Here is a 24968-nt window from a genome sequence, read left to right on the forward strand (position 1 = left end):
CAGTGGAACACTAGAGGGAAGGCAGATAGTCATCACCACCCACCGCCAATTCTTGGGCTACTCTTTTACCAACGAATAGTGGGATTGATCATCATATTATAACGTCCTCACGGCTGAAAAGGCGAGTATGTTTGGTGCGACGGGGATGCGAACCCGCGACCCTCAGATTACAAGTCGCACGCTTTAACACACTTGGCCATACCGGGCCAGAATAGTGTAATATGTAGTTTCTTCATTTATACATGATAATTCACTTTATATTTCAAGTTCCTTTTAATATGACCTATGGCAGCCAAATATATGTATTAATACTTCCATATTCTCAAACAGATTCGTAAATTATTCCTTTTTCGTTATATTTACTTTATTTTTAACTGTTTTGATGATTTGCTTTATTTGTCAATTTCAATAAAGGGTAAAATACATTGGTATTTCTTAAACATGTTAACAAGTTCACAAGATAAACAAGGTAAATAAGACAATATTAACTTATCTTTTTCAGATTCTTTCATCAAATTACTATTATCTGGAGTCTGTTTCATAAACTTCTTAACTGCTCTATTGATAATATTTAGGCGAAAACCTCTACTAATTGTTAAATGTTTCAACAATAATATTTCGTTATAAAACTCTTGTTCAAAATACGGTTATATAACTGTTTATATGATACATGAAAATAGAAATATGATATTTTTTGGCTATTTATAAGACAACAGTTGACGTGAAGGTATGATCACAAAGATAGGTTTACTATATATAATAGTTTTTAATTTCATCATTTTAAAAACTGTTACGCCTAGATAAAAGTGCACTGTTAATTTCCTCTTATGTAAATTTAATAGAAGTATCTAAACGATTTAAGTAACTAGCTTTCTGTGTTATAAAAACACACCAAAAATGATTAGATATGGTGAGAGATCCTTATGATACGGTGACATGATAAAGAAACTTTAACAAACAACAAATATTAAAATATCAGAATATTAAATAGAAGATATAAATTGTTGCAATAACAATAACAAAAATTTTATCGTCCTGAAAATGATCTTGCCCCTAGCTATCAATATATGCACGTCCTCACACTTCGATTTGGCCGTCCCTAATTTAGCAGTGGAACACTAGAGGGAAGGCAGCTAGTCATCACCACCCACCGCCAACTCTTAAGCTTTTCTTTTACCAACGAATAGTAGGATTTACTAACATTATGACAATCCCCGAGGCTGAAAGGTTGAACATATTTGGTGTGATGAGAAATCAAACCTGTGACCCTCAGATTACGAGTCAAGCGCCCTAACCACCTGGACATGCCAGGGCAACTTCAATTTTTTATCTGGTATGGAAACTGAATCTTCCATTAACGATCCACGATGAGAGAATTAGTTTTGAGTTGATATCAGTACAATTCACTTGATGGGTAAGCTAGCTTTCTGGCTGGCCTCATGTCATTTACAAGCTGACTTTTACCGACGAAGATATCTAGTGTATTTGTAAAACTACTAACAACCAAAGTTATTTTTCTGGAGTTAAATAGTTTCTAATGTTCGAAATCTATAAGATATTTTGGTCATATCTGTGTAGTTTTCCGATAAATAACTGTATATTACAGTTACAGCTTTCGAGGTTTATAGTATACTAACTGTACAAACCAACTGTTTCTCCACACTTTGCAGTGGCTACCTTTTATAATAATTAAGTGAGGTTCTCGGAATTTCAGTTATCAATAATACTGGCAGTCACTAGTACTTTACATACACGCATCGTACATTGTTCATTCTTACATTCAAAAATGTTCTACAATTTTAGAGAATAGGAGGGACTATAGCAATACAAATTAACAATATAGGTTAAATGCATTTCTAAATATATTTTTAAATAAAACAAACATTTACAAATAGTTGTAATAAACATATTAAGTTGTCACAAATAAACATAAAGTTTATTTCTAATTTTTTCTATATGCAATAAATCTCATTAATTTTACATAAAATTACGTAATATTATACAATAGGTGAACCTCGTCAGCAGCGAACAATATTATGTATTTCAATAGTTTAAAGTTTGTAACTAGAATTATGTCTAAGCGTTTCTCTTTTCAGCCGAACAATTTACTTGTAATTGTAAGTTTTATTTATCTTTAACCATTAGAATTTTACCAGTTTGAATTTTTTTATATTTTTGAAATAGTTATAAATGTTATTACGAGCTAAAGACATTCAGTCATAGTGTGTGGGAATTTTCGGGTGACAAAGCCACGTCGAGCTATCCGGTGATTCCAACATCATATACTCCCAACTATTAGAATAATTAGAATAGAAAAGTTGGATTGATTATGACATTATGAAGCCTTCATGGGTAAATGGACGAGCGATTTAGGGAAAAGTTTCGGACTCGCAACCTGCAAATTATGATTCAAACATTAATCATCAGGGAACATTGGATCAGCAAATATTATTCTGCGGAAACTTCATTAAAAAGTGTCGTTCAAAAATAGTAATTATTCTTCATTATTTCATTTCTGTAAGAAATTAAAACACTAAACTCTGAGGTTTGGCCCCTGCAGTGGACACAACACAGATACCCATTTTGTAGCTATGAGTTTAATTATAAACAATAAACGCACATCTACTCACACATCTTATTACAATTCACAACTTTTACAATAAGGAAAATTTGTTTTTAAGCAAAGGTTTTACACATTTACAAACGGCATTGAGTGTTCTCTCTGGTCTGGAACTTACTTTATATCCTATTGAGGTTTACGATTAGCGAATTAATTTCGAGTTGGTATAGGTGCAATTCAATTAATGGCGATTTAGCTAGTTAATCACAGTTATAGCTTCTGAGGTTCATGGTAAACCAACTGTAGCAAATCAACGTTATAAAATGTCTCTTAGCGCGTCGATTTATAAACTTTAGGTAAGATTATATAAAATTTCAGTTTGCCCAACAATACTTGACAATAAGCTAGTGCTTTCGTAAAACATATATTGTTTATTCTTACACACGAAATCCTTCCACAAATTTAGTAAATAAATGGGAATTTCGCAGTACACGTTTAATAGTATAAGTTACATGCATTTCTGAATATATATTTAACCAAAACCAACATCAATATTAAAATTAATATGCAACAGTAAATCCGTTATAAATATCTGTTCTAGAAGAAATCTTCTTTAATCTAAAAGCTGTAGCTTGTAATAAGTAAGAGTTGAATATCAGATAAACTCAAAAACAAATTATTAGTATCCTTAGTTATTTAAGCAACAATTCTATCAATAAAATAATTAGAAATATCATGATTAATAATTTAAGGCTACAAGACATAATAAATATAAATGTATTGAATATTAAATCTAGTTGAATAAGTTCACTGCATAGAGCTGTGCTGGTATTGGGTTTTAAAGTACCTTAAATAGTTGTGTACACAGAAGTATAGTGGTTACGTGTTTCGTACAAATGGCATCCTCCATTGTCTGTTCATTTACATCTGTGCATTTATTTACTATGGCAACTCTCACTGCAAACGTCTGGTGTCCGAAATCATCATGGACTCTGCCACGCGTTAACGCTTATAATTAAAGTTTAAAATGAGGAAGAAGTCAGTCTTCACCAGGTGTTAAGATATTTTTGAAAAACAACATTTCATCTCAATTTTAACAGGTTGTTCTTTGTAGGTTTGAGTAAACCTACATGGACCCTATTTACCCAAGCCGTTCGGAATTTTGAAATGGCGGACAAGTAATAGGCCAACCACCATGAAGAATTTACACTTTGAATAGCATTTTCTGTTAAAAGCAGATACCCATGATAGATTAATCATTCCTAAAATTAATTTTTTTATGGTGGATGCCGCCATGATTTTGAAATTAAAGGTCATTTCCACAATCACAAAAATCAAAAAATGGCATACTGTCTATTTTATGGATTTAGGATATTGTTGGGCTCAATAAAATAATAATATGTGACAGTAATATTTTTATTTACACTTAGTAGTATCCAGGCTTTGTCATTCACACAAAAATAACATTAAATTATATAACTATTTAGCTGTCTGTAACCAGATATTTGTCTGATAATTAGTGCATATAACATGAAGTTCTAGTATATCGCAGGTGAGAGGAAGGTATTTCTAGACCGACGTGTTTTAGCCGCTTCTTTTCCAAGTTTATATCTACAGGCATAACGTCTGTATCTTTGCAGTAGACCACCACTCGTTCATATTTCCCATTGAATGCTTCAAAAACACGAAGTATTATATTTGTATCAGCTTCTTTGTGATTTCCTTGGAACCTGAGGTAGTCTCGCCTGAAAACATTTCATGTGTAGAATTGGAACATTCTCCACTCGTGACTGGTTCATATTTTTCTGGCAAACATTTACCTTTGTGCCTCAGTACATCAGATATGACCTTAGCAGGGTTGACTTTGTTTTCCTTGAAAGCACTGAACTGACTCCATACATGTGGTAGTGGAACATCTTTGTTATTAATGAGTTTGTGTATTGGTTTATTTTTGCCTAAGCACTTGTAACAATCAAATACTATATCTATCTGAGTTATATACTCCTTCCAATAAAGTATCAGCATGTTCATGTATACTTCAGTATTACTACGTCCCAATGAAATTGTTAGAAACTTCTATTGATATAATAATTTCAATCGTCAAGACAATGATTAACTCTGCCTTTTATGCCGAGTTAATTTTCCCCAAGATTTGGCCAGAGACAGTGGCCCTAGTGACAGCTCATGTTTCAGAATGACCCACTGCGTGACAGTATTGAGCAGTTACTGTAATAACTTTCTGTCATCTTTGACAGTCAGTGTTTACAGCATTTTGCTTCATAAAAACAGTTGTCTTGTGCAAAGCAGCAAAATATTTTGAATGATTTTTTATGGTACTATAAAATCTTGTTGCTCATTCAATCAACTGTTGCTTTACGTTGCTGATGAGTTGATGCTTTCCTCAGTCTGCAGATTTTCAAAGATTGCTTACCACTTTTCTAGATGCAGCATCTCTTGTCACCAATGGTATCAAAGGTGTGTCACTACACAATGTTTCATTCAGCATTTCTTTGTAATCTTTCCTCAGGAATGCACATATTCCAAAGACGTCATACCTCGTAAGTTGGGTAATGAGTCTCTTCACATTATCAACATCGCAACTCATCTGAGTTGTCAGACTGTCTGACCATGTATGGCAAAACGTATTTCTTCGTTCAGCATTTCGCATGATTTCGATAATCCAAATCTGCATTTTTACAAGTTTTATTCATCCAGTCAGTTGCCAGATGAATTGGAATTTCACAACAAAATTTCCATCATTAAATGTGGTATGGACTTCTGATGCTGTATTCTCAAGGAGTTTCATATCTTCCAGATATACTGACCCCCATTGAGCATGAATTATGTGGTCACAGATGATTAGCCACGGAAGAATTGCAGCAAAGACTTCCAAATGAAGAGTCTAATAGCTATTTCTCTCAACTCTGGTGAAGTCGAGAAAACTCTCCACCATTTCTATGTATGTCGTTCACAAGCTAAAATTGGGATTTTCAGAGTGTTTTCAAATTCCTTTCAAAAATATCGAAGACTTTCATCACTCATAATATCAGCAAGTCTGTCTACTGCTTTGCTTATATCTTCTCTGTGGCTGGCATCTATCTTTTTGAATAGCTTAGAAACGTCTATGACTTTTATTATCTTTCTACCCATTTTCAATCAACTATCAATGGAATTTCTTGATGTGCCACAGAGCTTCATATATCATTTGGTGCACTCTCATTGTCCTGTAGTAAGTTTTACCATTAAGCCTAATTTCAGTATCATAAGTTGCATAATCTCCAGTCTCAGTCCATAGGTCACTAAGTCCAGCATTTTCCATATGCTGACTAATATCTTTCAGGAAATTGAAATTGATATGAAACTCTCCCGTGAAAAAGATGACATTATTGAACTTAGGATTTTCTCATACTAACTCTGTACCTTCACTATAAAACGGATGGTCAGCAGTAACGACTATTTACTTGTGGATTATTTTGTTTGATACAGTCTTGAAGCAATTAATCTTGGTGGTAAGGATGTCATTATCATCTACAGATGCCTATAGAATGGGGTGCGTTCCTGTTGTTGTTGTAGGAAGGTCAACAAAATTTAAAGACTTTATTGAATGCTTTGCAAGCAGTAACTGACTGATTATGCTCATCATACATTCTGGATATAATCCAAGTCAAATATCTGATCAAAATTTGAGTCTTTTGTGACATTATTTTATGGAATCATTCTAAGTTAATCATAGAATGAGGACGCAGGTCTTTGATTCGATAGAGAAAGATTATATAACCAATTTTTGAAACTCCTTTAGGGCATCAAGCTTGATCTTTCTAGCACTCAGTATTCGTTCCACATTTGTATTAGTCAGATATTCTTAGGGAGCTCGACCTCTCTACCATATTACCACCTGTATATAGTGAAACTTGTTCATTCCATTCAATGTTGCCTCTAATATATTTATGTGGTCACAATAACATCTAATTATTTAAAGAATGTCTCGAACATAAATGTTACCTTTTTTTGTCGAACTTGTAAAAAAATGTTATGAGCTAAGGTTGAATATGTCCTCCGTACATTGTCAATACCGATATTATGATTGGTCGCATGGAAAAGGTTAAGAAGGGTTTCAGAGTAACTAGCTTCATGCAGCACCAGGTCTAAACTGATATGAGTTGGTTCTGTTTTCGTGTATTAGATAATTCATACATTACATCTGCACTTCTGTAAACAGTCTGTTTTACAGAGTTGTCTATGACATCTACGTTTGCAAAGTGTAAGCAACGATAAAAAATACAAATTGTTTAGAATCACTTGACTCATACGTTTTGATGTAGTCCTTTCTAGGCGTTGGGATGTTCTGGGGTGTTCATCAGATATTGTTTGATTCTTAGGGCTACGTGAGCCATTTTATGAAAGATGGAGTCTTTTGTAAACTCAATCAAATTATCATTCTCATATTCATTTAACTCAGATTATGATAAAAATGTCTCATGACGTGAATACTTTATAAGGCTTTACACGATTATTGAATGTGATTTTTTTCTGGTATATATTATTATGTTTCCTCATGTTGTAGGTCGTACGTAACTTGCAGTCAATCCAATTAACCATTGAACTGTTTCATGAAAAGTTGTCTTTCTTGATTGAAAAAGTTGGTACACCGGAATATTTTGTTCATTGCACATGTGGGCATGCATTGCTTGTCTCATACACATTGCTATGAGATATTACTTAACTCAGATTTCTGCACAAGTGCTGTAAACACTCATTCAATAGAGTTTCTTGCAGAAGCATGAAGGATTATGCTTAGCAAACTTTTTTTCAAATTTCATCTCGCATGCAACGTGATGGCATCCTTCAGCGATGGTCACTCCAAAAAGTTTTGTACTCGTGAATGGATTGGTTTTGGCACGCACAATCAAATATGCAAAATATTCTAAAGTTTCTTTTCTAAATATTTTTGCTGTCCTGTGCTTGACAAAACAATGATAATGTCCAATCAAATGGTGGATGGAAACTTTTCAGATGGTGAAGCGACACTCAAGAGGATCAGGTTGAGCTCTGGGTGTCTGTTAAAGAACAGCTGTTTTTAAATCTAAAGAATTTGTTTTTGGACGTAAAACTAAAGTAACAAAATTTGTGCCATTTAATATCGTCGAATGATGCTCTTATCATTCTAGCACATCCATGTACCTGGTATTATCCAGTCGTTTTCGTTGCTCATCAACAACTTTTGCCCTGTTCTTCCCATCTCTGTAAGTTATGGAGAAGCGTGTTGGAGTTCTTTTTCTTCTCAGGGCGCACTATTTTTTTAGCTTCCGAAGGTAAATTTTATTTTGAAGAAAGTTAATAATATATAGATATTTTTTTTACGGGAATATGTTCAGTTCTAACGTGGATATTGATCAGGAAAGTAGTTGAAGAAAAGTCTTAGTTGCTTTTAATTAAATCGTAATTAATGTTGCTGAAGCCACTAGATTCTTAACATATACTTTTAAACATTTTACAGTGTAAAGTGATTTTAAGTTTAATTTCAACTACTTTGTTATAGAAATTGCTCCAGGTTTTTGCTGATCTCTGATATGTTTTTCCATGTTTTCTCGGCTTCGTTAATTAGCGGTTTCAGATTTGAGGTTCTAGTGATTATAAATTGTCTGTGGAGTCGGCGTGTAATTAGAATTAAGTCATGTACTTCAGGTGTTAAGGCTTATGAGTTATGTGTTGGTTTGTGCGATATGCACAGAACAGCTTTCTAAATAGTTTTCGTTATTTCTTTCTAACACTGTTCTAGTTCTTTAGAAGTTACAGTGGTGTTAATAGTGTTGAAATCATACAACTGAATAATTCAACTGTAACTGTATTATAATAACAGTGAAAGAATTTGATGAGGTGTTATGATGTGGAATATATTATTTGCATTGGTGTAATCTATATGTGATGGGATGTTATGATATGGATTATATTATTTGCATTGGTGTAATCTATGTGTGATGGGGTGTTATGATGTGGATTATATTATTTGCATTGGTGTGATCTATATGTGATGGGATGTTATGATATGGATTATATTATTTGCATTGGTGTAATCTATGTGTGATGGGGTGTTATGATGTGGATTATATTATTTGCATTGGTGTGATCTATATGTGATGGGATGTTATGATATGGATTATATTATTTGCATTGGTGTGATCTATGTGTGATGGGGTGTTATGATTGCGCTTCACTGTGTGCATTTGTGTAGTTTATCTCTGAATATTAGTAATGTATAAATGTTTATGAATATTCATAAACATAATATAATAATATAATATAATTCATAATATTCATCTTCTAAGGATGAAGGTGAATTTTTTTTATCAGCAGGACAATACTCCTTGTAATCAAACACATATCTCATATCCGTATCCAATTTTGTCGCTTAGAAATAACACACCAAAAATAGGGATTTTATCCATAAAAGGCGTGTGTGGAATAATCTGTAGTAGTTAATATAAAATGTTAAACTAAAGCCTTTCAATCATCTTCAGTTGACCAAGTTTCTAAAACAATAATGAAACTAAAATACACCAGACAACTGTCGAAATCTGGAAGTGACTGGAATAACTACCATTAACTCAATCTGAAGTTGGTGCTGAACCATAATAGTGTAGTGATTAACAAAATTAAAAAAGCTCTGTAGTTGTTTGTCTACATGAGAAACCCTAGATAATTATTTATCATACGATATGTAAATTTCATCGTTTTAAATCATTTATAAATTACGGTATCAGTTAGTTAGTTATCACCATGAGATTCCATCAAGTAACATAGGGCCGCAATCGCTTGCGGATGCTTCAACAGGTATTTAAGTGAGGAGGTTGTTAGCCCACTGCACCAAGCCGTCCCTAATTTAGGAGTGTAAGACTAGAGGGAAGGCAGCTAGTCATCACCACCCACCGCCAACTCTTAGGCTACTCTTTTACCAACGAATAGTAGGATTGACCGTACATTATAACGCCCCCATGGCTGGGAGGGCGAGAATATTTGGCGCGACACGGGCGCGAACTCGCGACCCTCGGATTACGAGTGGCACGCCTTACGCGCTAGGCCATGCCAGGCCGACGGTAACAGTTGTTTTGTTTTAATTCTGAGATGTAGCGAGGCCCGGCGTGGCCAAGCGTGTTAAGGTGTTCGACTCCTAATCCAAAGGTCGTGGGTTCGAATCCCGATCGCACCAAACATGCCCGCCCTTTCAGCCGTGGAGGCGTTATATTGTGACGGTCAATCCCACTATTCGTTGGTAAAAGAGTAGCCTAAGAGTTGGCGGTGGGCAGTGATGACTTCCCTCTAGTCTTACACTGCTAAATTAGGAACAGCTAGCACAGATAGTCCTCGAGTAGTTTTGCGAGAAATTAAAAAAAACAAAAAAACCCAGATGTAGCGAAAACTATTCTTTTGGATACTGTGTTCACTAAATTTTAAATACGGACAAAACATCAAAACGGTTACCTTGATTTTAATTTTATTTATAGTACTAAATATACTGACGGATGTTTTATTAATTCGTCTTCTTGGCCTAGAGCTGTTATAACAAAACAGGAAAAAACTAGTAACAAATATTAAAGTGTTGATAATATTCAACTGTGATATCAGCTAAAATACATTTTCAGAGATGTCGGATTTATTTTGGAAACAGAAACAAAATATTCGAAATATCCTATTCAGTTTAGCATTAAAAGGTATTTTTTTAATGACGTCAAATTTAAAACCAAACTGATACGTTGTATATTATTCTAAGTACAATATTACAGCAATTTGTACATTGTTTTTAAATCATTTTAGTGCACGTTTTTAATCTGTGTTGTACGAGCGAATTTGAAGTTAGACTTTAAGAAGCAGATATAGTTCAAAACGTTCCCTTTCCTGGATGTCCAGAATTTATTTTGTAATATTAAACTCTCTTCCTGGTGCACGACTAGAAAAAGAATATCAAATTATGATGTCATCCATTTACTATGAGGATAGAGAACATATACAAAAGTAGTATAAAAATGAAAACCTATTTTCAATTCATGTTTACAATTCTGATATTTAGTATTGTAATAATGCTAAGTTTTATATATGTCTTTCCATATTTGCTACCACACAAGATTTTAAGCTCTTAATGTTGCGTCACCGATAGAATACTGGGATATAGTGGTTATTCTGATATATATTATCCTAGTTGTCTGTTGCTGTGGGGATAATTTTTACAGATAAAAATATACAAATAATATCTTTATAGAAATATTTATTTTTCAACGAAGATGAAATACAATAACGGTAAGAGGATAATGTGGAACAAGAGTATAATACTTATTTACATTTTCAAATATTTTACGAACATAAGAAGATGTCATAAAATGCTTGATTTTTTTTAGAAATGTTCACATCTGTTTCGAGTCTAAGACGTTCAACGAAACAAGAAAGTTAATGGCGAAGTAACTTCAAAGAATGTGAAGTGAATAATTATGCAGAGATTTTAAGCTCACTTTATAGCATTCTACAAGATAATTGTCTTCTACTTTCATATTATAAATTATATCCCGTGTCAGCTAAGTAACAGAACGATTACTTTGTTTTTACTCTTGGTATCTCTGTGAATTTTCTGGTTGGAATACTTCATAAGATTACAATTGTATGTCACTCTCAATCTCCTTCAAGCGTATCATGAATCACGTATGCAGTCTTTCTTTTTTATACTATTCAGAATGAATGCTGCACATAATAGCGTTCCAATAAAACTCTCTTTCTGCACTGTTGATGAATTTCCAATAAAACTTTTAGCTCAACTCAAAAACATAAACTCTAAGTTGAAACGCTTTTTGTGTCCATCGGTTATAGAACAAATCTGAAAATGTAAACACTTTATCTGTAGCATATCATTTAGGGTCGTTTATCTTGGTCCTTTATTTAAGGTGTTTCAAATGTTAAAATTATGACATTTCTATATAAATTCAAATTGACTGTATCCCGATTATAAGTTTATATGTATGAAACAGAAACATTAACAAAAACGAATAACGTATTTAGAGATTACCCTTGTTAACAAGCAAAACAAAAAGCTACTGGTAGATAGGGATATGCCGAAAATTCGTTAAAGTAATATCCTAAAATATGGATCTTTTTGTCTCAGATATGATTATTTTAAGACTAAGCTCATATTCCATGTAATTTTCAGTTGAAAAATATGCAACCGAAATTACTTAAAGTAACAAAGTATGTGTAACATAATTTTTAAAATACAATCCAATGGTCCATTTAAATCAAGGATTTTGAGGAATGAGTTTCGAAGTTCGAAAATTTAGGAGGCTAAAACAGTTGCTTCATATTTCAGAAGTTTCTTTGTATTAATATATATATATTTTAAACTAAGCTCATATTTAGTTTCCATGGAAGTTTTCCACTTTATATCTTTTGTCTGTTAAGACAGAGATGTATGTCTCAGATCGACACCAGTTAACAAAAAACTCTTTTAAGACAGAGATGTATGTCTCAGATCGACACCAGTTAACAAAAAACTCTTTTAAGACAGAGATGTATGTCTCAGATCGACACCAGTTAACAAAAACTCTTTTAAGACAGAGATGTATGTCTCAGATCGACACCAGTTAACAAAAAACTCTTTTAAGACAGAGATGTATGTCTCAGATCGACACCAGTTAACAAAAAACTCTTTTAAGACAGAGATGTATGTCTCAGATCGACACCAGTTAACAATAAACTCTTTTAAGACAGAGATGTATGTCTCAGATCGACACCAGTTAACAAAAACTCTTTTAAGACAGAGATGTATGTCTCAGATCGACAACAGTTAACAAAAAACTCTTTTAAGACAGAGATGTATGTCTCAGATCGACACCAGTTAACAAAAAACTCTGTTAAGACAGAGATGTATGTCTCAGATCGACACCAGTTAACAATAAACTCTTTTAAGACAGAGATGTATGTCTCAGATCGACACCAGTTAACAAAAAACTCTGTTAAGACAGAAATGTATGTCTCAGATCGACACCAGTTAACAAAAAAACTCTTTTAAGACAGAGATGTATGTCTCAGATCGACACCAGTTAACAAAAACTCTGTTAAGACAGAGATGTATGTCTCAGATCGACACCAGTTAACAAAAACTCTTTAAGACAGAGATGTATGTCTCAGATCGACACCAGTTAACAAAAAACTCTTTTAAGACAGAGATGTATGTCTCAGATCGACACCAGTTAACAAAAACTCTTTTAAGACAGAGATGTATGTCTCAGATCGACACCAGTTAACAAAAAACTCTTTTAAGACAGAGATGTATGTCTCAGATCGACACCAGTTAACAAAAACTCTTTTAAGACAGAGATGTATGTCTCAGATCGACACCAGTTAACAAAAACTCTTTTAAGACAGAGATGTATGTCTCAGATCGACACCAGTTAACAATAAACTCTTTTAAGACAGAGATGTATGTCTCAGATCGACACCAGTTAACAAAAACTCTTTTAAGACAGAGATGTATGTCTCAGATCGACACCAGTTAACAAAAAACTCTTTTAAGACAGAGATGTATGTCTCAGATCGACACCAGTTAACAAAAAACTCTGTTAAGACAGAGATGTATGTCTCAGATCGACACCAGTTAACAATAAACTCTTTTAAGACAGATATGTATGTCTCAGATCGACACCAGTTAACAAAAAACTCTGTTAAGACAGAGATGTATGTCTCAGATCGACACCAGTTAACAAAAAACTCTTTTAAGACAGAGATGTATGTCTCAGATCGACACCAGTTAACAAAGAACTCTGTTAAGACAGAGATGTATGTCTCAGATCGACACCAGTTAACAAAAAAACTCTTTTAAGACAGAGATGTATGTCTCAGATCGACACCAGTTAACAAAAAAACTCTTTTAAGACAGAGATGTATGTCTCAGATCGACACCAGTTAACAAAAAACTCTTTTAAGACAGAGATGTATGTCTCAGATCGACACCAGTTAACAAAAACTCTTTTAAGACAGAGATGTATGTCTCAGATCGACACCAGTTAACAAAAAACTCTGTTAAGACAGAGATGTATGTCTCAGATCGACACCAGTTAACAAAAACTCTTTTAAGACAGAGATGTATGTCTCAGATCGACACCAGTTAACAAAAAACTCTTTTAAGACAGAGATGTATGTCTCAGATCGACACCAGTTAACAAAAAACTCTGTTAAGACAGAGATGTATGTTTCAGATCGACACCAGTTAACAAAAAACTCTTTTAAGACAGAGATGTATGTCTCAGATCGACACCAGTTAACAAAAAACTCTTTTAAGACAGAGATGTATGTCTCAGATCGACACCAGTTAACAAAAAACTCTTTTAAGACAGAGATGTATGTCTCAGATCGACACCAGTTAACAATAAACTCTTTTAAGACAGAGATGTATGTCTCAGATCGACACCAGTTAACAAAAAACTCTTTTAAGACAGAGATGTATGTCTCAGATCGACACCAGTTAACAAAAAACTCTTTTAAGACAGAGATGTATGTCTCAGATCGACACCAGTTAACAAAAAACTCTGTTAAGACAGAGATGTATGTCTCAGATCGACACCAGTTAACAATAAACTCTTTTAAGACAGATATGTATGTCTCAGATCGACACCAGTTAACAAAAAACTCTGTTAAGACAGAGATGTATGTCTCAGATCGACACCAGTTAACAAAAAACTCTTTTAAGACAGAGATGTATGTCTCAGATCGACACCAGTTAACAAAGAACTCTGTTAAGACAGAGATGTATGTCTCAGATCGACACCAGTTAACAAAAAACTCTTTTAAGACAGAGATGTATGTCTCAGATCGACACCAGTTAACAAAAAACTCTTTTAAGACAGAGATGTATGTCTCAGATCGACACCAGTTAACAAAAAACTCTTTTAAGACAGAGATGTATGTCTCAGATCGACACCAGTTAACAAAAAACTCTTTTAAGACAGAGATGTATGTCTCAGATCGACACCAGTTAACAAAAAACTCTGTTAAGACAGAGATGTATGTCTCAGATCGACACCAGTTAACAAAAAACTCTTTTAAGACAGAGATGTATGTCTCAGATCGACACCAGTTAACAAAAAAACTCTTTAAGACAGAGATGTATGTCTCAGATCGACACCAGTTAACAAAAAACTCTGTTAAGACAGAGATGTATGTTTCAGATCGACACCAGTTAACAAAAAACTCTTTTAAGACAGAGATGTATGTCTCAGATCGACACCAGTTAACAAAAAACTCTTTTAAGACAGAGATGTATGTCTCAGATCGACACCAGTTAACAAAAAAACTCTTTTAAGACAGAGATGTATGTCTCAGATCGACACCAGTTAACAAAAAACTCTTTTAAGACAGAGATGTATGTCTCAGATCGACACCAGTTAACAAAAAACTCTGTTAAGACAGAGATGTATGTCTCAGATCGACACCAGTTAACAAAAAAACTCTGTTAAGACAGAGATGTATGTCTCAGATCGACACCAGTTAACAAAAACTCTTTTAAGACAGAGATGTATGTCTCAGATCGACACCAGTTAACAAAAACTCTTTTAAGACAGAGATGTATGTCTCAGATCGACACCAGTTAACAAAAAACTCTTTTAAGACAGAGATGTATGTCTCAGATCGACACCAGTTAACAAAAAACTCTTTTAAGACAGAGATGTATGTCTCAGATCGACACCAGTTAACAAAAAACTCTGTTAAGACAGAGATGTATGTCTCAGATCGACACCAGTTAACAAAAAAACTCTTTTAAGACAGAGATGTATGTCTCAGATCGACACCAGTTAACAAAAAACTCTTTTAAGACAGAGATGTATGTCTCAGATCGACACCAGTTAACAAAAAACTCTTTAAGACAGAGATGTATGTCTCAGATCGACACCAGTTAACAAAAAACTCTGTTAAGACAGAGATGTATGTCTCAGATCGACACCAGTTAACAAAAAACTCTTTTAAGACAGAGATGTATGTCTCAGATCGACACCAGTTAACAAAAACTCTTTTAAGACAGAGATGTATGTCTCAGATCGACACCAGTTAACAAAAAACTCTTTTAAGACAGAGATGTATGTCTCAGATCGACACCAGTTAACAAAAAACTCTGTTAAGACAGAGATGTATGTCTCAGATCGACACCAGTTAACAAAAAACTCTTTTAAGACAGAGATGTATGTCTCAGATCGACAGCAGTTAACAAAAAACTCTTTTAAGACAAAGATGTATGTCTCAGATCGACACCAGTTAACAAAAAACTCTTTTAAGACAAAGATGTATGTCTCAGATCGACACCAGTTAACAAAAAACAAAATAAAGTTTGCAGTACCACCTATATGAAATTTTGTGTGAAAAATATTTTTCGTTGTATGTATCTCCATTACGTGTCTGCCTATATAATATGAAACGAATATTTCCTTGACAAAAACATAGCACTACTTGAAACTTTTTAACACTTTTGTCTTGATTCAATATTATTCATTTTATTTATTATACACAATACTTTATACACACAATATTAAATTCATCTCATAAAATCTTATCATGGAATAAAATATGTGATTTAAAAACAATGAAACAATAAGCTCTACGAACTTTTGCTGATTATAGCAATTCATCTTCTCACTTTCAGTTGATCACCTGTCCAAACGTTCAGTGATATAAGATACAGATAACTTGCTTTATTAACAGATAGTCTATGCTAAATAATTTGGATATTAATTTGTGTTCAACACAATAATAGTTATACTATTCATATACTACTCTTCTGTATATCAACGTAAATTTGTGGGCTTACAAGATTAAAAGCTCTCTGTATAGCTTTGCGCTTAAAACAAATATTCGTATACTATATTAGTTCTATTGTTCTGAGTTTATTAGTATTTGGTAATACGATTACATAATTTTGGCTTCATAATAATCTTTCATTGTGACAATGAAATAGCCCTAAATGTTCCTTATTTTTGTTTAGTGTGACTCACATTCTATAAAATTGCATAATAATCTGACATCCAAATCCCACTACTTTAGAATGTGGAAATTACGTCGGCATCACAACACAGAACATATTTATTGTTGAAAAACCAGTTCCATGAACACGAACTAAGTACTGATTGGTCAAACAAAATTTCTTACTGAGTTATAAAGAACTTCTCACTTGCCTTTCACTTACCAGTGAAATTAGTCGCTATCCTTATGTGATTGCCGAGAAAAAAAGACTCGAAGTTTTATAAATAGAAGAGAAGAAAAGATCCTTCCCTGATTGCATTTTAAGATTAAAAGACAGAAAAATCCTCTTCTGATCTGTGAGTATTCGAATAATAATTAATTGGTAAATAACAAGCATAATAAAGTGATTTATTTTGGAAGAAATATAAAGTATGTTTTCTCAAAATATATTACTTATAAATTGTTGTTCGCCTACTTAGTACTACATTAGAATAAACCTCCAGTATTATAATAGATTGAGCAACTATGTACGAATAATGGTTGAGGCCTTTCGATGTAGTAAGGTCAGATATGATGGAACTGATATACCGAAAGGTAACAGTAGATGGAGACTCAAATGTATTTTAATTCACCCTAGCAAAACGTCCGATTAACTGGTCGGTGCTTAAGGGGCGAGGTTGTCTGCGCCACACAACAGATAAAAATGCAAATATAAATTAAACACCATAAAATATAAAAAGAAAAAATAATTGGAAAAATATAAAAACAGGTAAAACTAAACAGAATTAAAAGATCAGTGGCTCCAAAAAATAAAAACACAATTAAGTGTGACAGTGTCACTATCACCAATGGCATTGTCTAACATCAGTGGTAACACGTCTAAAATGGTGCCGTCACTCATGTTTATAATGACAGCCACGACACCAAAATATGGAAAACTGTGGCCAGAGTGCTACAAAGGCCACATTGGCAGATCAGTCACACATAATATAAATTAAAGCATGTGGTCAATACATAGCCTATCTAAGACTTCTACTTATCCTCTAATCCTCACAGAAAGTAGATGGCTAAATTACAACCATATGTTTGATTTGTAAATGTTTATTATAAAGTTTTTCATTCCAAATCGATTGTCAAGTGGTGCAAAGCCGTGACCCTATTATGCAAATATAATTGGCATATAGGACACGCATGGTTGTGATAATACTAGAACAAACTGATTTAATTACAGTGTCAGTAAAATTATTCCTGCGAATACCAACATGACTAGTTATCCATAAAATATGGACAGAAATTAATGATAGAAAAAACTGAGCTAGTCATTTTCTAAATCTTCAGCCCCCCAGTGGCTCAGCGGTATGTTTGCGGACTTACAACGCTAAAAACCGGGTTTCGATACCTGTGGTGGGCAGAGCACAGATAGCCCATTGTGTAGCTTTGTGATTAATTCAAACCAACAACTAAATCTTCAAGAGAACAGGATGAAAGTCATATTAAATTATTCTAGGACCAATAGCAAGCTAAGTAAATCAGTTAATATGCTGCTTGAAAACGATCCAAGGCGCGTACGTGTGTATTTTCTTATAGCAAAGTCACATCGAACTATATGCTAAGTCCACCAATCCAAGGCAAGAAAACAACTCAACAGTGAACATAAAATTGTAGAGAGGATCCTGTGAGAAACCACTGGGCCACAACATATCATGGCAAACCCCAAAGAGTCACTTGATTTTGAACCATCCAATAAACTGGAACAGAAAAATAGTTCAAAAAATGTTTGGCAAAGAGAAGACGATACTTCCAATCGAGAGTGTCTATCTTCCTCACGTAACTCAAGGAAAGCTCTCAAGTGAAGATGGTAATGAATCAGAGCATGATATGCTATCATCAAACCCAGCAATAGCATTTATTTACAAAGCCATTTCAGCCAGCTGATATTGAATATGAAGGAGAAAATGACTGGCAGATCATCTATCTTAAAGAGCGCAGCCTACCAAGGAAGGTGCACACAACCCAAAGTGGGATGCTATGGTAAGGATGAAAGCTTAGTAGCATATGCAGAAAATGTTGCAAAGATCTCAGGTGAAGAGAAGTGTCACAGGATTCAGTGTACAGATTATGGACTGGTGAAGTGCAGAAAGTTCCGTAGTTTAGCTTGCATCATATGAAGTCATGATAGGTCTTGCACACAGAATATCAATCTGCTCTTCAAGAGGTGGAAGAAAGGATGCAAAGGATGTTTATTTCTTTTATACACTTGACATGAATCTGCTCAATGTGAGGAATAAAAATCAGTTTGTAGTTAAACAGAAGTTCCAAGAACTTTTTGTCAAAACTACGAAAAGCACAATACCTAGATAGAGTTCAGAATCGGAGTGTAAATCCTGTAGGTGAAAGTGAAATTTTGTTTTGATCCACACTAACAAGCAACTGTGTGAAGCTGTTTGAAGCTGCCACTCAATAAACTTCATGTTCAATAACCAACAAAAAATGTGGAAGTCATTGCCATAGAGGCTGCTTCAATAGTAAGAAGAAATTGTTTAGTGATAGAATTGATTTTATTAATGAAAAGTGTGACACTCAAGATACATCCCAGTTCCTATGTGGAGACTTAAGATAGGACAAAGAGTACGAATGAAAATGGTTAGTTGAACCTTCTGAATCTTTCTAATTGTTCTAAGTAAGTATTTTTGCTAAATATAGTGTCGGATGTTGAGACTGCTATAGTGTGGGTGTATGTATATATATACACTTTGTTAACACTTTCTACTTGATTATACTGGCTAATTCATTGTCGTTTCTTATTTGGTTATTTCTTCTTAGTCTCTAGGTACGACAGTAGTGAGTTTAAAGATTTATAACACTATAACAGTAATACACAATTCAAGCTCCTACTGTGGCTTTGCTCTAAAAATAAAAAGCCAAACAAAGTCCTTCTTAATTTGCTGTTACTTCCTCTATGTTTATCACTTCTTATTTAATTATTTAACTTATAACTAAGTGGGAAGTAATAGCTACGTAGAAAATTATAATCAGTTCGAAAATATTACTACTACAGTGGTATGTCATAGCTCTACAGATAACATATTAAAAACCCCAGCATGTATGTTTACGATATGTGGCGAATTTCTGACTTTTTGGCAATGTGATTTTGAACAAATAAAACGATTGCCACATAAAAGCAAAAAGATATTAAATGACCTGTTTTTTTACTATAAATGGTAGTTTTAGTTAAAGCAAATATTGAATGTCCACATTTTATATATACTAAAAAAAATACACTTATTATTTAAGCTATTTTATCTCCAGAAATCAATACAAAGTTCCCTCTATCATCCAAGATGGGATAAAATGGTCTTTATAACAATAGCAATTTAAAATGCTGTTGTAATTCTTAACCTCATGTATTGCTTCCAGATAGGATCATGAAGACCATGAACCTTGCTTAAGTTGCACATTATTTGAGGCAGCGTTTCTCAACCAGTTTTATATAACATGAACAAAATAAAATTTCAAGCCTAACTTACGTTAACAGCTTAAATTTGATTTTAAACTCGACCAAAGGATGACACAATCTTGTCATAACGTCGTACACTTTAATATAGGTTTTATCCTACCTAGTCAAGCCGTTTCCAAACTTTTACATTAACAGCTCTCAAAGAAAATATCGGTGCAGTAGGAGCTTCCATATTTTTCTTTTTCGTCAACTGCTCCTACCAAGATAAATCGACTCTGCACAAATTTAGGTGCTTACTTATGATCAGAGATTTTAATATATCAGACAATAAAGCCTCGCTTAGATCATTCACATTCGTCCGCCAGATTGCTTGTGCTTGTGTACACGTGAATAATAGTTATATATAATCCACTCTAGATGACAGCATGGCAGAACTACTAACGTACTTGAATTACCATTTTAACAAAGGAAATCGGAATGTCTTACCTCCCTTGCTCCTACACTTTGAGTTGTGGGAAATTTGTCAGATATATGCTCTAGACTGATCTCATTGTTTATTGAATAAGTTTGTTAGAATAGAAGTTGCAGTGTTGGACAATAATACATAGTAATCATGGTTATGGCTGTAAGACTACTTGTTTGACATTGTTTAAATACGATGAACATCTTAATATAATTTTCTTTTGTTATTTTTAGAGGGAAAATGTTCTTTATCAGCAAAATTGTCTTCTTGCACTTATACTAATGTTAATGCTTTTATATAACCACATTATGCGTAAAATTAGTATATTTTGGGTGTATCCATGTATGATATAGTTAGCATGAAAATACAGACAGTGTGGATACCTATATCTAGTGTCTACCCAGTGGCACAGTGGTATGTCTGCAGACTCACACTGCTAGAAACCGGGTTTCGATACCCGTGGTAGGCAGAGCAAAGATAGTCCATTGTGTAGCTTTGTTCTTAATTCAAACTAACAACAGCAACAACCTATATATAGTGAGAGGACCTCCTTCAAGGGTCTGTCTTTTCAGTATAGCTTCTCTGGAATCTGAAGGTCCATCCACGTATTTGCCGTTCGTGGCGACCCGTGAAGAGGATAAGAGGATTTTGTTTCTTGAGGAGTCCAACACATCACTTTGGCCTTGAATTCCTGTAAAGTGATGGCCTTTGGATGGCCACCCCAGGATCAATCAGCTGATCCTATTGGGCTATGGTCGAACAAGTACCAGTGTTAGCCATTGTTAATAGGTGTGGTGGACATTATTTCTAACAGTGGTGTTTAGGTATAATGCTCAAAATCTTTGAGCAATAATACAGTATCTTTATTTGTCATTGCAGTGTGTCCACTCATAGCACCTCATGGTGGGTGTGGTCAGTGAACACTGAATTTTTCTTTATTTATTCTGGATACCCCAATCCTTGAGAAATAAAATAGTAAAACAGCAGCTTGTAGTTAACTGATCACCAGAGATGACTACAGTTAACACCACTATCAGATTCTTTACCTCGATTTATAATCCTTTATTCCTTATCTGACAAATCCTTAGGGCAAATATCTCTCTTTTTTCAAACAGAAGAGATTAGTGGGTCTTCCTGTCTGTCCCAAGTCCATCAAGAAGCAATGTTTTGGGGATAGCTTGGTAGAAACGTCTAACCCAAAAAACAGTGAACTCTCCTAAATTCTAAGGCTGTTGGGAATGTACCTTTTGAGGTTACTTTCCATGCTACTTGGAAATTCTCCCAAAGAGTGATGGTTGAGAGGAATTTGAATTACATCCCCGAGTTGGAGATCCTCGCTGGTTTCTCCAGCCAAGGCATTATTGCTGTGCGATGTATCGTCGCTCGAAAGGATTAAATTATGCTAGATACCATTGTTTTAATTTTGATGTTTACATTGCCACTATCAAGAAAGGCTACTTGAACTGTAAGGTATGGCCAAATATTCCCAACAATCTGCGTTCTTTCAAACATCAGCTGAGCAGTCTTTTAAAGGTATCATGTCGTGGTTCTTTGACGTGTTCTCATTTTGGTGGTAGAGACCATGACTTCTATGAGTGCGGAATGAAACCTCACTGTGTTAATTGTGTATTTCCCATCTAGAGTAATTTTGTTCTTGCTCTAAGTGGGTAGAGGAGAAAGAGGAACGATGTTTCAAAACTGTGAAGAACATTTCTACAACTATAATCACTCATTTGCACTAGTGGAACTCACATGTGCTCTTCTTTGGTCTGGCAATACTTTAGTAACACCTGATCATGTTCACTATGAGATACAGTTCCATCGCACTTGCCATTATTCTGATTGGTTTTATAGTTGGATGTGGCAGTAAAATGTTTTTCGTGATGTTTGGCAAGAGGCTACTTCTTCACTTTCTCTAATACTGGGAAGGTTCTCAAGATTCCGTCTAACTATCGTCCAATTGCTTTGATGAGTTGTCTCTGTAAGGTCTTAGAGGAGATGGTTAATTCTCGTCTTGTTTGATTTGAAAAATCAAACAATCTTCTCTTACCCATTCAATGTAAATTCCAGCAACAGCACTTTACTATTTACCAACTTATTTGACTTTAAACATCTGTCATGGAAGAGTTCCTCAAGTGAAAACATCTTATTTCCACATTATTTGACCTTTAGAAGGCTTACGACACTATGTGGAGGTACGTCATTTTACGATACCTCCACTCATATTGGTTGCGTGGCCATTTGCCCACTTTTATCCAGAATTTTTAATGGACCAGTAATTCCAAGTTCATTTACACACGATGCTTTCCTGTTCGTTTCCACAAAAACTTGGCCATTTCAATTCTATTTAGCTTTTACCTGCTTTTTCTAAGTATATTTGGTTTTTAGCTTGTTAATTTTTAGATTTTTGACGATCTTACGTTTACGTTTTTTTACTGATTGTTTGGCATAGATAGTTTAGTTACTCAGAGTCAAGTAACCGCCAACCAATCAATGAACAATACAAAATATGACCATTAAACATATTTGCGTGACGAAAGGAATATATAAGAGACAGCATCAAGTCAGTCATACTTACCATTTACAATGTTACTATTAATTTAATAGTGAGGTTAATTACTGCTTTTATAACGTACTTTCAATTAAAAATACATAGTGTTTTCAGCAGAAGAAAGCCAGAGTGTGTATCTGAATAGCGTGCTAGATTTCATTGTTAATAGTAACTATGCGCATTATGGATCGAGCCCCACTTGCCAAGTACGATGTCAGAGAGTGTCGCATCTATGTTGACCCCAGAAAATAACGTTAATGATGATGATGATGTCAGAGACTTCAGAGATGATTATGTCAAAGCTCCACAAAGTGTCACTAATGGGTGTCGATAATGTCATCAGAAATGATGGCATCATAGTTCCATAAAATGGAATCAGAGAACGTGTTTCTAAGGGCGCTTTGCAAGGCTGTCATTGCAATAGAAATTGTCCAGAAGTATTTTTCTTTTTCAATTTGTGGAAATAGAAAAAGTGGGGTTGGGTTAGTTTCTTTTATTTATCTGAATATTTCTTATACAGGTCCTACTACATATTTTAGTCATTAAAGCCTTCTACAAAGATAAAAATGATGATGCACATTCTGTATTAAACTTTCGGACATTACTTATGGAAAGACCTGATATAATAAGGTAAATTTAATCACTAAGTAAACTCAAAACGAAATTAATAGTGTCTAATTTTGGAAAACTTATATATATAGAATGTACATCATTATATCTGTCTTGGTAGAAAGCTTTAATGACTAAAATATGTAGTAGGACCTGTATAAAAATGTTCAAACAAATAAAAGAAATTAACCCAACTCCACTTTTTCAGATTATTAATCAGATAAGCCCTTATGAAGATGAATGTTTCTGAGGAGCATATTATGAATTAATTTATGAATTTAAGAAGGCAATAGTACAGCAGAAACTCCACGAAACATTTAAGGTTTTTATGGTGCGGAGTCTCTAAATTAGAGAAAATGTCGAAGGCTGTTTCAAAAGTTCAGATCAGGTGACTACAGCTCAAGTGATGCGCCACATTCAGGTCGTCCTGTTGAGTTTAATGATGACTTGTTGCTGACTGTAAATTATGAAGATTGTGCTGTAACAGTTGAAGAACTAGCACAGAAGGTGTTGTGTTACATCAAGATAGTGCACGTCCCCATACAGCAAGGATCACATCTGCAAAGTTTGAAAAGCTAGACTGGAAAAACTTTCACATTCTCCTTGTTCACCAGACCTTGCCCCATCTGATTATCATCTGTTTCGAGGTTTGCAGAACTATCTTGATGGAAAAGAACTTGGAACACATGAAGATGTCAAAAACTGCTCTCTCTACATTCTTTTAACAATGTAACATACATTATCGATTAAATAATATTAAAAGCGTTTGAAATCCTTTATCTTTTTCTGTACCTGAAATCAGACATTACCTAAGGGATGACCTGATAATTCACGGATTTTACAGTAAATAAGAGTTGTTTTGTTTGATCACATATTCGTCAAGGATGTAATAATTCTCAAATACATAATTTTAATGGTATATAATGCTTTAGTATTTAAATCAACATTTGAGAATGTAACTTGAAGATCAGGTTAAAAGAAAACCAGAAACCCCCTTTCAAAGTCCACGAGCATAAGAATAAAAACAATATTCTTCTATGACTCTCTTAAGGTAGCCAAATGCCTCGTCATCTAATTAGTGACGCGCATGAATGGATTAACGAGATTCCCACTGTCCCTATCTATTATCTAGCGAAACCACAGCCAGGGGAACGGGCTTGGAGAAATATGACAGAAGACATTAAGAGAAGAAACCATCCTATAGTTAACAACTACCTAGACACATTACTATATGTCTTTGATTGTTACTTCCCCATACAATCCTCATATTATGCAACTATTTTGCATAAACTATTCCATTCTTTTTATATTTATTCTTTTTTTTTCTAACCCCATATAAACA

At 34.2% G+C, this 24968-nt stretch overlaps 1 protein-coding gene across 7 annotated transcripts in view; it reads left to right on the forward strand.

Moving 5' to 3' along the window:
* LOC143235562 (protein vein-like) overlaps positions 1-24968 on the forward strand; it is an 84308-nt gene that overhangs the window by 30249 nt on the left and 29091 nt on the right. The window contains exon 1 of one of the 7 annotated variants that reach the window (XM_076473809.1): positions 16772-16902. The exons of the other annotated variants lie outside the window; for them this stretch is intronic. The gene's annotated coding sequence lies outside the window, so the exon portion shown is untranslated. Of the gene's footprint in view, positions 1-16771; positions 16903-24968 lie in introns of those variants that run through there. 7 annotated transcript variants of the gene reach the window in all.

This window comes from Tachypleus tridentatus, chromosome 12, assembly GCF_004210375.1.
Source record: "Tachypleus tridentatus isolate NWPU-2018 chromosome 12, ASM421037v1, whole genome shotgun sequence".
In the NCBI taxonomy this organism is placed as follows: Eukaryota; Metazoa; Arthropoda; class Merostomata; order Xiphosura; family Limulidae; genus Tachypleus; species Tachypleus tridentatus.